Consider the following 15829-nt stretch of genomic DNA (forward strand, 5'->3'; position numbering starts at 1 on the left):
AGCCTTAGGGCATGTTGGATACTCCGGCAGGTAGCTAAGAGTGGCGAGGATCTCCTCGAGAGCCGTAAACCAGAACCACATCCCGCCAAGGAACCAATACGATACTGACGGTCTTTGAGACTTTTGCCTCGAACAATAGGCGCAAGCGAGCTCGTCGAAGCTCTGCTGAAATCTGCCATGTGGCAAAAATAAATCCGTGGAATGACACTACTATAACCTTCAATGCCAGTGACGAACCCCAATTCCGGCCCGTCCGAGCGCCGGCCGCTCTGGTCCTCAGCCCAATAGTGGACGGCTTTTGGCTCGCTAAAGTACTCATGGACGGTGGAAGCAGATTAAACCTAATCTACGAAGAAACACTCAAGAAGATGGAGATTGACAAAAGCCGCATCGAACAAAGCGGCACAACCTTCAGGGGAATTATCCCTAGTCGGGAGGCACGGTGTGTGGGAAAAATCACACTCGATGTGGTATTCGGCACCCCAGAGAATTACAGGTCCGAAGAAATCACCTTCCAAGTGGCTCCTTTCAACAGCGGATACCACGTCCTTCTAGGGCGGGACGCGTTTGCAAGCTTTCAAGACATACCCCATTACGGGTATATGAAGCTTAAAATGCCCGGACCCAATGTAATCATCACTCTAGCTAGTGATCCGGACGTCGCACTCTACGCCGAAAACAAAACCGCAACACTAGCCTTGGAAGCACTATCCGAAGCCCTGGCGGCAGAAGAATTAACAATGTTGCGCGCCACCATGGACAGGGACGATGTGATACTCGACAAGCGACCCAAGTCCACCTCATTTAAACCCGCAGATGAGATGGTCACATTCCAAGTCCACCCAACGGACCCCACGAAGACAACTTCCATCGGGACACAGTTGAACCCCGCTATGGACGCTGCACTGCGCGACTTCTTACGCGAGAATTGGGATATCTTCTCCTGACATCCATCGGACATGCCGGGCATCCCAGGCGAATTGGCCGAACACAGCCTTAACATACTGAAGGGATACAAACCTGTTAAACAGACTCTAGGGCGATTTTCGGAGCCCAAACGGCAAGCCATGGGGGAGGAGCTAGCCAAGCTATTTGAGGCCGGATTCATCAGAGATATAAAACATCCGGATTGGCTGGCAAACTTGGTAATGGTATCAAAGAAGGACAAATCCTGGCGCCTGTGCGTCGACTTCAAAGACCTTAACAGGCTTGCCCCAAGGATCCCTTTCCCCTCCCTCACATCGATCAAATCATCGATGCCACAGCTGGACACGACTCGCTGTGTTTCCTCGACGCATACTCTGGATACCATCAAGTAAAGATGGCAGAATCCGACCAAGCTGCAACAGCTTTCATAACGCCATATGGCCCTTTCTGCTTCAACACTATGCCTTTCGGGCTTAAGAATGCCAGAGCAACCTATCAACGCATGATTCAAACATGCCTGGAAAAGAAAATCGGCAAAACAGTTGAGGCATATGTGGACGACGTAGTCATAAAAACGAGACACGTCGAAACCCTAATAGATGACTTGAGGCTTACGTTCGACAACCTACGAACATACGACATCAAGCTGAATCCGGAGAAATGCGTTTTCGGTGTCCCCTCCAGAAAACTACTGGGCTTCATCGTTTCCAATAGAGGAATTGAAGCTAATCCGGCAAAAATCCGAGCTTTGTCGCAGTTGGCTATACCAACAGACCTCAAACATATCCAGAAACTAGCTGGACGTGTGGCTGCTTTGAGCCGCTTTGTCTCCAGGTTAGGAGAAAAGGCATTGCCTCTTTACCGCCTTCTTCGGTGCACCGAACACTTCGTGTGGACGGATGCAGCCGCGGCCGGACTCGATGAAATAAAGACCTTATTGGCCAATAATCTAGTCCTAACAGCGCCAAATATCAGCAAACCCATGCTGCTGTACATAGCTGCAACACATCAAGTTGTAAGCGCAGTACTCGTCATCGAACGACAGGTTGACGGATACAAATTCCCGCTACAGAAGCCGGTTTAATACGTATCCACGATTCTCACCCCATGCAAATCCCGATACCCACACTATCAAAAAATAGCATACGCGGTCTTCATGTCATCCCGAGAGCTACGACACTACTTTCAAGAGTGTTCGATTACGGTCGCCTCTGAAGTACCACTAAACGATATAATAAATAACCGCGATGCCACGGGCCGGATTTCTAAATGGGCCATCGAGCTCCTTCCGTTTGACATAACATACAAGCCTCGGCGGGCTATCAAGTCGGAAGTATTAGCTGACTTCGTCGCCGAATGGACGGAAGCCGAACTCCCTGAAGAGTACGGTGCATACTCCAACAGGATCATGCACTTTGACAGCTCTAAAATGCTGGCCGGACTGGGAGCGGGCGTAGTCCTGACATCTCCCACTGGAGACACGGTCCAATACGTCCTCCAAATACTATACACAGACTCCAACAATGCAGCCGAATATGAGGCTCTGTTGCACGGTCTTCGGATGGCAATCTCTATGGGCATTCAATGCCTAGAAGTGTGCGGGGATTCAAACCTCGCAATATCACAAATAAATGGAGACTTTGATGCCAAGGATCCGAAAATGGCGGCCTATCGCAATGCCGTCCTTAACATGTCAGCTCGGTTCGAGGGGCTCGAATTCCACCATGTGGCTCGGGAAAACAATCAAGCGGCAGATGTCCTTGTCCGCATCGGTGCTAAACGCGACCCTGTCCCACCTAACATATTCCTGGAAAGGTTGTTCGAGCCGTCCGTGGTATGGGAAGGGGAGTCCGGCAATATCAGCACGGATCCGAATACTTCCCCAGATTCCGAACTATCAAACATAATCGGAGGCTCCACCACCGAAATAACATCGTCAGCCCACGAAATAATGGCTGTTATCGCCCCGTGGACTGAGCCTTTCTTGGCCTACCTAAATAGGCAGGAGCTCCCTGAAGACCAAAATGAAGCACGCTGCATCGTTCGGCGTTCTAAAGCTTACAAGGTCCATGAAGGGGAACTCTATAAGAGAAGTGCCACCGGAGTGCTCCAATGGTGCATCTCCGAAGAGGAAGGGCGGTAGCTCTTGGCTGAAATCCATGCCGGACTGCGCGGCCACCACGCCGCGGCTCGAGCACTAGTCAGCAAGGCCTTCCGTACAGGTTTCTATTGGCCGACGGCCCGAGCAGACGCACAGGACCTTGTCCAACACTGCGTCGGTTGCCAGCTCTTTGCCAATCAGAGTCATATGCCCCCTACCGCTCTCCAAACAATCCCCATAACTTGGCCCTTCGCGGTCTGGGGGCTGGATATGGTTGGACCCCTTAAAGGGGGGAGCCACAAGAAAAAATACTTATTGGTCATGGTAGATAAGTTCACCAAATGGATAGAAGCCAGACCAGTGAAAACGGCCGAATCCGGACCAGTGATAGACTTTATATCCGGGGTCGTACACCGATACGGTGTCCCCCACAGCATCATCACCGATAATGGCTCAAATTTCACGGCTGATGAGGTGAAATCTTGGTGCGGCAAAATGGGCATTAAGCTCGACTATGCTTCCATCTACCATCCTCAAACAAATGGCCAAGTCGAACAGGCAAACGGTCTTATCATGAGCGGCATCAAACCCAGACTAGTGCGATCCTTGACAGAGTCGGATACTCATTGGGTCGAGGAGCTCGACTCCGTACTCTGGGGGCTGCAGACAACGCCGAATCGCACCAGCGGATATACACCATTTTTTATGGTGTACGGTGCGGAAGCAGTACTACCTTGCGACATAATACATGATTCACCACACGTACGCATGTACGAAGAGAAGGAAGCCGAGTTAGATCGGCAGGATAATTTGGATGCCCTGGAGGAGGAGCGCGATGTCGCTAAGGCCCGTTCCGCATTCTATCAACAACAGGCTCGATGATACCAAAGCAGAGAAGTGCGGGCCAAAACTTATAATATTGGCGAACTCGTTCTACGCTTACCGGAGAAGAAGAAGGACAAGCTCAAACCCAAGTGGGAAGGCCCCTTCATCATCGACAAAGTTCTCACAGGACGAGCGTACCGCTTACGCAATGCGTCTGACAATAGACTCGAGCCGAACCCATGGAACGCGGCCAGACTCCGGAGATTCTACGCCTAGCGCCGAACTCAGTGTTCGTCTCCTTAACCCTCCTTTGTCAATTATGCTCCCTCCCTTTTCCTTTCTCGCTCTTTTTCTCTTCACACAAAGTATTTAGTACAGTGCGGATTCCCGGATTATTCCGGCCGCACTATGTGTGCAAGTAATACCTGGGGGCTTCCTGTACGGAAGGTAAACATAACTTACTCTAAAGGGCTTTTTGCCCATCATACATGTATTTTCCATGTGTGCCTTTTATTCACCATTATATGCATCGATATGACTTAAGACGTGGCCAAGCTGGGTTGCCTGGCTCCTGTCTTTATGCCCTACGTTCCCGTTAATTCGGCTAGGGCATAAGGGGAGCACCTCCGTGATTGTTACTACCGGTTGAGCCGGATGTGTACCTCAGACTGGGTGAAGCCGAAAGCTAGTTTCCTTAAGAGAATATTTGGTCGGTGAACAAAAGATGTCTTCGTTTATTATAACATTAATCCCCAAAAGTTTTGTATCCTGCGCTTTGGTTCGCAGTCCGGACATGTGCCTTGACACATGCTTACCCAGGGAAAGGAACCCTTAACGGAACTATTCTCCCTGGAAGATGTTTCTTACTATCCATGTAATATAACATAACTGGTTGGGTACTTGTCTGTTCAAGCACTTATGACCCCTACGCCTTGTTTCCATGCATACTCCGGTTTTGTATAACCAAGCGGGTATTCGGACACACCCCGGACATTAGGATCCGGGGGCTGAAGCGAAAAGGTCCGCCATGACAAATGATTTTAATCCGGCTAGGGGCTACTTATGTCCATCGAATTACACAGTCATTTGGACTGATTATATTCATCCTATATACCATCCAACAGGCTATCTAGCTTACAATCCTGTTGAGAGTACTTTGCGGCTAACGCCACCAAGTCATATACCAGACTCACGGGAATTTCCTGCCCATCTGGCCCGGCCGGTCCAACTTCGGCCACATGGTTCGGGTCCAGCTTGGTGTAGCGCGTCTTCACCATGGCCCATGCTTCTCTTGCACCTTGCTGGCAGGCTGATATCTTCTACAAACGGAAGTGCCACAGTGCTCCTTGAAGCATGTCCACAAGCCCCCCCCCATGCCATTTGGCAGGGAGCTTGATGGCCACAGAGACTGCACAATGCCCTGCATCACCTGCTGAGCTCGCTCATGCAGTTGTGAGAGGTCCTGCAGTAAGTCACCTGCAGATGCGGGCATCTCCTCCTCAGGGCGACCCGTTAGCATTCCTACAAACACAAATTTTTCAATATACTTCCTCGCCAAACTATGCTACAGTTCATCTAGGCACTTACCATAAATGTTGCGGCAAAGCCTTTTGTTCTCCTTTACGGAGTCCGCCAGCCGTGCACGGACGTCTTTCAATTCCACGTCCAGCCGAACATTGGCATCTTGGAGAGCATTCTTCTCATGCTTAACTTGCGTAAGAATGCGCTCGCCGTCCTTTAGTTGCCTCTGGAGATGCGACTCGTCATCCCTCCCTGCCCTTCGGATTTACTCCGGGGTTGTCTACAGAACTTTCTGTTCAATTTGTCATACCAGCCAGTTGCCAACTGGTGCATTTTCATATAATTGTCATAAATGTTACTATGTGAGGCCTTCTGGGATTCCTCTAGCTTGCCAACTATGGCCCTCAGTTGGGTCTTGCACTCCTCTAACTCCGGAGACAATTGCTCATTCTTATCTACAAGAACCTGCGCATAAATTGATACTTAAAACAGTTGTTTCAACCGTTTCAAGTCTCAGGGGCTACTACTATATATGCTCATCAAACTTTCTTACCCGTATATCTTTGGTATACTGGACTGTTGCCCGGGCGAGTCCGCTTTGAGCACCTCAAATATATGCGTCTCCCGAATTGAAAGCATTAAATGCCTCTTCGGAAAAGATGTTGTTGCGAAGCATGGCCCGTCAACGCTGGTGATGCATGGCGCTCTCTACTTCCGAATTTGTGGCAGAGAGCATATCTGCGTCCTCTGTCGGAGGACTATGCGGCGTCGGCCCTACGTCTGCCTCCTCTCTCAAAGTTGGTTCGGGAGCCCGACTGGTGGAGGCGTGGTTGGCAGGATCTCCGGATATAGTACGGATACTCCTCTTCCTGCCAGGATGTAAAAGGGCACTGTTATACTTCAAATAACAACAAATTACATGACAGGTGGTTTCCTTACCTCTATAAGGGCATTTCGGTCCTAACCACCTTCCTCTTGAGCCTGCCCAATCCGGACGCCTGTGGCTGAGGGGTCCCTAGGGGCTCGGCCCTGTGCTCCGAACGTTGCTTCTGCAAAAGCACGACGTATCAGGGATAAGGCATGACATCAGGAAAGAATCCTCTTCGGAGGATCGAGTGTTCGGCTTGGCTTACACGCGACAAGGGTAGCAGTCTGGGATAATCAGCAGTAATGGCCACCGAGGTGCCGTCACGGCTCGCCTGATAAAATATCCCGTCGACAAGCTCCACGGCCGCATCTGGGTCTTCTTCGAGTCCTGGATCCAGGGCCCTTTTGGGGTCCTTTGGCTGCGGGGAAGGGCTGGAGATTCCTTCTACGGCCCTCCTCAGTTTCTGCTCGGAAATATTGATGCGGGTAACTTTATCAAAGAACTCCACAATAAGTGAAGCGAGAAAATTAATGACGACTTACCCAGTTTGGGGGATTGTACATGGAGAATCCGTCCCGCGGTTTGATATGAAGGAAGTCTTCCTCTTCTCCTTTGTACAGATCGGACAGTATCATTGCTAGAGCGGTGGGGGACTCCGGACCCTTACGGCCACAACGGGTGACATCGTCTGTCCCGTTGTAGTGCCACATGGGATTGCTTCGATATTGAAGCGGTTGCACTCCCCGCATTATGCAAATTTCCATGACCTCGACTATCGTCAGTCCGGATTTGGCCAGTAACTTTATCCTGCTCATTAAGAAATGTACTTCCTTGGAATCCTCTTCTTGGGGGCCTCGGGGGCGCCAACTTAGACGTGCCCTCGGCGGGGTGTTACTGAACTTGGGGAGTCCTGCCCGGACTGGATCCGGAAGGGGAGCGTCATCAATATAAAACCACTCTGAAACCCAGTTATCTGGTGCCTTGGGAGTACCGGATAGGTATCCGGTCTCAAGAATACGCAATACTTCGGCCCCGCCCACTTGACATAGGGACTCTCCCTGGTTGCGGGGGACAAGGCAGAACAACTTCTTCCACAATCTGAAATGAACCTCGCAGCCTAGAAATAGCTCACGAAGGGCGACATACCCTAGTATATGTAGTATGGAGGCTGGGGTAAAATTGTGCAACTGGAGGTCGTAGAACTCCAGAAGCCCTCGAAGGAATGGATGAATTGGAAACCCTACGCCCCTTAACAGATGCGGAATTAGGCATATTCGCTCCTCTGGAGACGGATTGGGGGATCTCTCCGCCTGTTCTCCACCGTTATAGGTGGCCACTCCGGCTCGAACAGGGACCATGAAAGCCGGCGGGAGGAGCCCTTGGGTTTGTAACTTTATCAAACGGCTATGAGAAACTGAACACTCTCCCCAATCTCCCGGCTTGGGGCAAGGGGAGCGAGCAGAAGAGCTGCGATGACCGGCCATGTTGGAATGGTTTTTTCTGGGCGCTCTGTTGGATGCTTGCTCAAGGAGGAAGAGTGAGGTTTGGATCTGGGAATCCCCGTCTCTTCAAATAGACGTCTAGCCCGAAGGACCGGGGTGGCAAATGCAAAAATGCCTCGACTCCTCGCATTCGCTTGACATGTGGAAATGGTCATTATTGAAACACTGAAGACGAGGAGTACAACATTAATGAGATGTCGGACACTATTCATCATGATGGGTACATTGGAGTATTCGGAGGAGGAACCCGCCTTGCAATGCTGAAGACAAGACTGCGCGCCGGACTAATCGTCATTGAAGCCTGGTTCAGGGGCTACTGAGGGAGTCCTATATTAGGGGTATCCGGAGAGCCGGACTATATACATCGTCCGGACTATTGAAGCGTCAAGATACAAGACTCAAGACTTCGGCCCGTGTCCAGATGGGACTCTCCTTTGCGTGGAAGACAAGCTTGGTGATCCGGACATTATGTTTCCTTCCTTGTAACCGACTCCTTGTAAACCCTAGCTCTCCTATGTCTATATAAACCGGAGAGGATGGTCCTTAGAAGGCTGATCACAATTACAATCATACCATCATAGGCTAGCCCTTAGGGTTTAGCCTCTACGATCTCGTGGTAGATCTACTCTTCTACTACTCATGTCCTCAATATTAATCAAGCAGGAAGTAGGGTTTTACCTCCATCGAGAGGGCCCAAACCTGGGTAAACATTGTGTCCCTTGCTTCTTGTTACCATCAGCCTAAGACGCACAGATCGGTACCCCCTACCCGAGATCCGCCGGTTTTGACACCGACAATGGGAGAAGTCATGTTGCAAGTAATCATGTGAATTTGATATGTGTTCGATATTTTGATGATATGTATGTTTAGATTCCCATAATGGTGTCATGTGAACGTCGACTACATGGCACTTCGCCATCTTTGGGCCTAAGGGAATGCATTGTGGAGTAGTTATTACATGATAAGTTGCTAGAGTGACAGAAGTCTATGCGCTACTTCGTAAGGACTGATTTGTATCCATATCTTTAATGCTATGGTTAGATTTTGTCTTAAAACTTTTCTCGTAGTTGTGGATGCTTGCGAGGGGGTTAATCATAAGTGGGAGGCTTGTTCAAGTAAGAATAGCACCCAAGCACCGATCCACCCACATATCAAATTATCAGAGTAGCAAACGCAAATCAAACCAACATGATGAAAGTGGCTAGATGAAATTTCTATGTGCCCTCAAGAATGCTTTGCTTATTATAAGAGACCGCCTTGGCCTATCATTTGCCACAAAAGGATTGGGCTACCTTGCCACTCTTTATTTACCTTTACTGTTGCTCGCTCATTACAAATTATCTTGCTATCAAACTACCTATTACCGACAATTTCAGTGCTTAAAGAAATTACTTTGCTGAAAACCACTTGTCATTTCCTTCTACTCTTCGTTGGGTTCGACACTCTTACTTATCGAAAGGACTACGATTGATCCCCTATACTTGTGGGTCATCATGCGCCCTCGACCGGCGAGCCGTTTCAATGGCGGAGGCAGTGAGAGGTCGCGTCCGCCTTGAGTCGCCTTCAATGCGGAGCAGCGCACTTTATAGTGTCATGAATGCGGGTAGCTGGCGACAGGCGGGATTCACGTGTGGGAGGGGGATGTTGGGGATATTTCCCAGCATTACGACCCGACAGGAGAAACGACCCGGCCTAGAGTGCACCAGCTCGTGGGTCACTTCAACCTGGTGGGTTATCATGCGGCGGAGGCCCAGAAGACTGGGTAGAGGGCCAGCTCATGATGACACTACATGGGCTAGCTTGATGAAGGACCAAAGATGAGAACTACTTATTTGGGAGACAAGTAGAATAGGATATGGGTTGTAGTACGACCTGGACTCTGTTGTGATCCTAGGACTCATCCTATTATATAAAGGGAGGGTCCCTGGGTACTAAAGAAAAGGTGGCGATCATCGAGGGCTAGGTTAGTGAATCCGCATCCTTGTAATCGAGATCTCAAGTAACATCAATCAAGCAGGAAGTAGGTCTTTACCTCCACACTATGGGGATGAACGTGGGTAAACAGTGTCCTTTGTTTGTCGATCAACCCCTCTCAAGCAACCTCCAAGTTGCCTCCAGACTTAGTACTTTCACGAGGACATCTGTCATGGCAAAACCATGATAGTAGGCGCTCACTGTGGGGCCTGCGCATGATGGTGTTGAGTTCTTGGAGGGAGCTCTCCCAAGGATCAAGGGATACGCGATCGGCCGGATGAGGAAGAGTCGTTGTGGCAAGCTCTACATCGATGATTCAGGCTGGGCCCCTGAGGCTGACTCGATCGAGTACGGGTACCGGGTCCCCTTTGGCAAGATCCACGTCTTCATCGACTTAACCTGCGAATCATGCCCCGAGCCGAACATCTGCTCTGATATCATTGAGTCGGCTCATCACACCAAACCTGGCTGGCCTCAAGCCGCCTAGAAACACGTCTTCATCGACTTCACTCAGGGAGTCAATCTCGCGGACAACTCTGCATCCGGCGGAGATACCCTCGCCTACTCCGATGGCGAATCCTAAGTCGGCGATACCGGGTCAATCTTCCCGCTCCTTGACGATCGGCTCGGGGGCTGTTCTGATGATGAAATTGGGCCAGACGCCTTCAATATGCCATGGCAAGTGGAAGTCTATATGGTCAACAACGTCGACTCGGTTGGAACCACGGCGGCTCAGAATACCCCACTGGCGAGCATAGTGGCAAGGACCGACACCTCAATGCCAGCTCCGGGAGCGGCCGGCTCAGTCCTTGGCGGAGACCGCACCGGGGACACACTTAGGGACTCCGGTGTCCGTAGATAACCTGGCTGAGCGCAACATGAAAGTTACAAAAATGCACGAGCAAATGGCTAAAATTCAGGAGGATATTGACACCGAAAATATTTGCATGGCAGAGATATAAGTTTCTATCCATAGCGAGACCAAATGCCTGAGGGCAGAGGCCTTGCATCTCAGTCTCCATCAAGGCACATCGGATCTGGTGCACCAGAGGAGTAATCATACCTGCCTACCACTCGGCTTCACGGGCATACGTCTGTTTGGAACACCTCAGGGGAAATCTACCCCAGGTGCGGGAGCGAATACGCCGGATGGGGCACCTGTCATACCGCATTTGACATAGGTCGTGCCCCCTAATGTTGTTCCAATGCAGTCACTGCTTCCTTAGTAGCATGCATCGACTCAGCCACATCCAGATGAACCGGCCCGTTTCCGGACCCCAGAGGGCCATTACTCCAACCTAGTAGATAACATGCTTGCAGCAGCGCATAACCTCGCCACGATCCCCATTACTGGAAATAACCCAGTGGAGAACGAAACCAGGAATGCCATTGAAATGCTAAAGACCGCATTTGTTCAGCAAGCCAATTACTCCTACAGTTAGCAGCGACTTCACTCCACCCCGCACCCAAGTCGTAGCAGAAACCAGCATGCTGAGTCATCAGCGGTCTCCAACAGCGCACGTTGGCAGCGCGAGCAACAACATGACCCGCCTCGACCTGTGCTTTCGGACGCATAAATGATTGTTGATGAAGCTCAAGATATGCAGGAAGTAGAAGAAGCAAACATGGGGGCTCAACTCCCGCCCACCAGAACCACATTGGCTTCACACGGTACAAGATTGAGTACCAGAACCATTGGAATATCTTGTCTAGTGTCATATTCGTGCAATGAGCACATGCCCAAGGACCTCAAAGGTCCTTGCAAGGTTCCCAACTACACGGTTGACCTCGAGTCGGCCGCATGGATCGAAAGCTATGAGATAGCTATAGACATGTTGGATGCCAGTGACAAAATTTGCGCCAAATATCTAACTATGATGTTGGAGGGGCCGGCTCGTACGTGGTTGAAAAACTTGCCTCCCAACTCAATCAATACCTGGGCGGAATTGAAGGATCACTTCATCAAAAACTCTCAAGGAACCTACAAGCGCCCAATGACTATAGTTGATCTATAGCATTGCATCCAGCAAGAGGAGATTATTCACTCTTATGATAGTATAACGGCTACCCAGGCCATCTTGATTTTGGAAAAGAACTATCATTTTCAGCCTCTTGTTCAGAAACTTGGGCGCCTCAAGTAGAAGGTCCAAGACATGGGGGACCTCGCGGATGTCCTCACCAGACATGCCGAGTCAGACAACACGAAAGAAACTAGTTAAGATGATGAAAAGTCAAGCAAGGGCAAGAAAAACAGTGGCAACAAGGGTCACTAGCAGAATACTCCAAGGCATAATGGCAATCATGGTCACTAAGGTAACGGTGGAAAGTGCAAGCATCCAAAGGAAAGATCAAATTTCACCACTAACACCAATACTAGATTCAAGGGCCAGAGGCGGAACAACAGTTCTGGGAGATCCTACAATGGGAACAAACCTTGTAACTATGAGGAGCCCCTCAAAGCTCCATGTCCGAAGCACAGTTTCGCTGACAAGCCGACAAACCACTCATGGGAGAATTGTTATATCATGCAATAATTCAGAAATTAGCCTTATCAGATTCATCACGGCGACGGCAACGACGGACACCCGGGCAGCTTGGAGCCGGCGGACCCGGTGCTGGCTTCCTAGGAGCCGGATCATCCAACGCTTTCCCAAATCCCGTCTTTTAGAGGTCGGGCGGCTCAGGAGCTGGTTTCTAGGGTTCTGGCAATAATGGAGGTGGAAAGTGCTCTCAACAAGGCAGTCAGCAATAGGGCAACCAGTCTCGTTTTCAGAGCAACCCTAAATACTTGAACAGTGAGCAGTATCACGTGTTCACAACTAGCACCTGCAAGAGTGACCGCAAGCTACAAAAGCGAGTTTTCAATATGGTCGAGCCGACTGTCTCTGAGTACTTAAACTAGTCAGAACAACCGGTCACCTGGAGCAGAGAGGATCAACCCCCACCCCCTTGATTGAGAATCAAGATTTTCTAGCTTTGGTGGTGGCACCTCAAGTTGGTGGTTATAAGCTCACAAAGGTGCTCATGGATGGAGGGAGTAGCAACAACATCCTGTACTATGATACCTTCAGACTGATGAATTTTTCAGAAAAATAGCTTCAATCCTCGTCCACCATGTTTTCACGGGATCGTTCCTGGAAAGTCTACTTACCCTATTGGTCGAATCAACCTGGCAATGAGTTCAACTACAGATCAGAATTCTTGATGTTTGAAGTGGTCAAACTCAAGAGCCCATATCATGCCCTTTTTGGATGACCGGCTTCTGCTCGCTTCATGGCGCGACCCTGTTACATCTATCTCAAGATCAAGATGCTTGAACCAGAGGGAACCATCACAGTCGACAGTGACCGGAAAATCACACTCGAGTGTGAGGAAGGAGATGCAACTTATGTCGAGTCACCTTGCGCAGTGGAAGAGATGCGGTTCTACAAGTGATACGTCTCCAATGTATCTATAATTTTTTATTGTTCCATGTTGTTATATTATCATTCTTGGATGTTTTACAATCATTTTATATCATCTTTTGGTACTAACCTATTGACATAGTGCCCAGTGCCAGTTGCTGTTTTCTACTTGTTTTTTACATCGCAGGAAATCAATACCAAACGGAGTCCAAATGCAGCGAGACTTTTTGTGGATTTTTTCTGGATGAGAACACACAAGATGGGCTGAAGAAGTACCAGAGGGGTGCCCCGAGGGGTCACAACCCACCAGGGCACGCCTGGGTGCCCAGGCGCGCCCAGGTGGGTTATGCCCACCTCGGTAGCCTCCTGCACCGCCTCTTTGCTCTATAAATACCCCAATATTCCAAAAACCCTAGGGGAGTCGACGAAAAATCAATTCCAGCCGCCGCAAGTTCCAGAACCACCAGATTCAATCTAAACACCATCACGGAGGGGTTCATCATCCTCATTGGTGCCTCTCCGATGATGCGTAAGTAGTTCATTGTAGACCTATGGGTCCATAGTTAGTAACTAGATGGCTTCCTCTCTCTTGTTTGATTCTCAATACAATGGTCTCTTGGAGATCCATATGATGTAACTCTTTTTGCGGTGTGTTTGCTGGGATCCAATGAACTTTGAGTTTATGATCAGATCTATGTTTTTTTATCATGAAAGTTGTTTGAGTCTTTTTGATCTCTTATATGCATGATTGCTTATAGCCTCGTATTTCTTCTCCGATATTTGGGTTTTGTTTGGCCAACTTGATATATTTTTCTTGCAATGGGAAGAGGTGCTTTGTGACGGGTTCGATCTTATGGTGCTTGATCCCAGTGACAAAAGGGGAACCGACACGTATGATCGTTTCTATTAAGGATAACAAGATGGGGTTTATTTCTACATAAATTGTTCTTGTCTACATCGTGTCATCGTTCTTATTGCATTACTATATTTTTCCATGAACTTAATACACTAGATGCATGCTGGATAACGGTCGATGTGTGGAGTAATAGTAGTAGATGCAGGCAGGAGTCGGTCTACTAATCTTGGACGTGATGCCTATATAATGATCATTGCCTGGATATCGTCATGAGTATTTAAAGTTCTATCAATTTCCCAACAGTAATTAGTTTTCCCACTATTTGCTATTTTTTCGAGAGAAGCCACAAGTGAAATTTACGGCCCTCGGGTCTCTTCTTTAGTATGTTTGCCTTCGAGATATATTTTTATTTGCTTTTATTTTAGATCTATTAAACCAAAAATACAAAAATAATTTGCTGCAAATTTTAGTTATTTATTTTATCTCGCGTTATCGCTAGATCATTTATCGAATCTACTACAATTTTACCTATCTTTTTACCCGTGAGGGATTGACAATCCCTCTCTTATGTTGGGATGCAAGTATTTGTTCTTTGTGTGCAAGAGCTGTTTACGTGCTGTTGCGTGGTTCTCCTACTAGTTTGATAACCTTGGTCTCATCACTGAGGGAAATACCGACCCGTTGTTGTGTTGCATCATCCCTTCCTCTATGGGGAAATACCGACGTGGTTCAAGCAAACATCAAAAGAAATTTCTGGCGCCGTTGCCGGGGAGACATCATCAACATCAACCAGGTTCCTAATCACAAATCTCATTTCCTTACAATTTACATTATTTGTCATTTGCCTATCATTTTCCTCTCCCCCACTTCATAAAAATTTGTCGTTTTATTTGCCATCTTTTTCGTTTGCCGTTTTTCTCGTCAGATCTATTTTTGTGTGCAATCGTGTTGACCACTTTTTGTCATTATGGATAGTTCTTCCTCTATTGCGTACACCCCCAAGAACGAGGTTCTTAACTTTAAACAAAGGGGAGGAGAGAATTTAAAAGATGCTTGGTATAGGATTTGTGATGCTCATTATAGATCTATCCATAAGCAATCTATCGTTGTTCTTCTTTGCTGTTTTTACGTGGGCATCACCACTTGGTATAGATTCGTCCTAGATACGATTACCGGTGGAAATTTCTTGGTGTGTCCCTCTCTTGATGCTTTCAATGCTATGGGAAATTTAGTGGGTTCACCACCGCTTATGATCAATGAAACAACTTTGACTCTCGAGCATGTTATGGAAAGATTACATGCTATTGAAAAGAAAATGCTTAGCGAAGAACATATTGAAAACTTGGATAAAAAGATGCATAATTTTGCTACTAAAATTGGGTCAAAAGCAGGAGAAGTTTTTAAGTTGTTAAAGGAAAAGGGGACTATAATTCATGAAATAATTGAAGAAAACCCGTCTAGGATTGATAAACTGGAAGATATCTTTACTAATTTAAGTACGGCTTTTGCTTTCGCCAAAACTCCCGTAAAAATTGGGAAGACTACTCAAGTTACTAAAAACAAGGGTGCAACTTCTAGTAATGATAAAGGAGGTCTTAAGATGATTAGTATCCATCCCAATTGTATTGTAGTGATAAGAGACCCTATTTGCAAGAGTGAATTTCTCAATCTCGTACCTAGAAGTATTGTCATTGAAAATTTATATGCTAAATCATTGAAAAATTCTAAGTGTTTGATTGAAGAGTTGGAGAACAAAGATGACAAAATTTAGATCCGTCGCATTATGCCTAGCTAGGGGCGTAAAACGATAGCGCTTGTTGGGAGGCAACCTAACTTGTATCTTTTTGCTTT

This window comes from Triticum aestivum, chromosome 7B (genome assembly GCF_018294505.1).
Source record: "Triticum aestivum cultivar Chinese Spring chromosome 7B, IWGSC CS RefSeq v2.1, whole genome shotgun sequence".
NCBI classification, from domain to species: domain Eukaryota; kingdom Viridiplantae; phylum Streptophyta; class Magnoliopsida; order Poales; family Poaceae; genus Triticum; species Triticum aestivum.